Source organism: Mustela nigripes, chromosome 3 (genome assembly GCF_022355385.1).
Source record: "Mustela nigripes isolate SB6536 chromosome 3, MUSNIG.SB6536, whole genome shotgun sequence".
Taxonomy (NCBI): Eukaryota; Metazoa; Chordata; class Mammalia; order Carnivora; family Mustelidae; genus Mustela; species Mustela nigripes.
The window spans coordinates 136,610,893-136,612,106 of record NC_081559.1 but is presented as its reverse complement, the minus strand read 5'-3'; positions in this window follow the sequence as shown (position 1 = coordinate 136,612,106).

Here is a 1,214-nt window from a genome sequence, read left to right as displayed (position 1 = left end):
TATTCTGATACATTCATGAATTGGCAATGGGCCTTCCAAACCGAGTAATTACATATTTTAATCTTGGAAAAATGAAATTCGGCTCAACTAATTCCATTTACATTTTATGTTTTGTTTTGTTTTGTTTTGTTTTGTTTTGTTTTGTTTTGTTTTTAATTGGGAGATGGTTCTCTAAAATCCCCTCACCACCCAGTTAGAGTCCTAAGGCTTTCGGCCTCTGGTTCCACTATTTCAGTGATATCTAGTAATAAAATCTTTGCGGTCCCTGAAGATAATCAATCTAGAATTTCTTTCTTTGGATGTTTACATCATGAAGAGTTTTCGTTACAATCTTGTTAACATGTTTTGTTTAACTCGAGACATGTTAGAAAAAAAAACCCTGAACGTTCTTATGGAGAGAATATTTTTTTTTTCTTAAATCGTGACTTAACTGAAGTGTCAGCGGTAGCACTCTGTTTTATCATCCCTTTCCGAAGAAAATTTGTGTTGGATTTTACTTGTCAAATGATGCATCGCACTGACAGTTTGTCTTTTGATTTTATTTACGATAATATAAACTTTTAGCAAATAGAAGATATATTCTGAAGCAAAACAGCTTCCAGAAGTAAACCGTTTTTTTCGCGTATCCGCCTACCTGTTTGGCGACCCAAAACAGATCATAAAAGGATGTCTTTTCATCTTGTCTAATTCTTAAGGTGTTAAACATCTCTAAATACATGAAATATGAATGTCCCGTTTTAGGGAGCCTATGCATTATCGCATCTTGGATTTGAACAATAGAACTGTTCATAATCTATGGAGAAATAAATGGACATTTATTTAGAAACAGCCCGGGGAACGGCAGCCCTCTTTGAGGTTCTTCCGCAAAAATCCCCGCCAGCGAGCTGCTGGTACATTTATGTCCGTAGGCACGTCACTATTCAGGCCATTATCTTCCCTCTTCCACTTTTATTGGCAAAGTGCAGCTGTGAAGAACGAAAAACAACATATATTGGGAAATAATAAGGGAGATTCTCGATTTCTAAAGCCGTACCCTAAATTCTAGTTTCACTTCTGTCTTCTCCACCTCCCCCACCCTCTTATCCCATTTGCAGGACCACGTGTGCGATTCTGCATCCCACAGTCTGTTCTCGAATTTCTTATATAGTTTTTTCCACCCTCTCAAGTAGTCAAAAAAAAAAAAAAAAAAAAAAAAAAAAAAAAAAAAAAAAAAA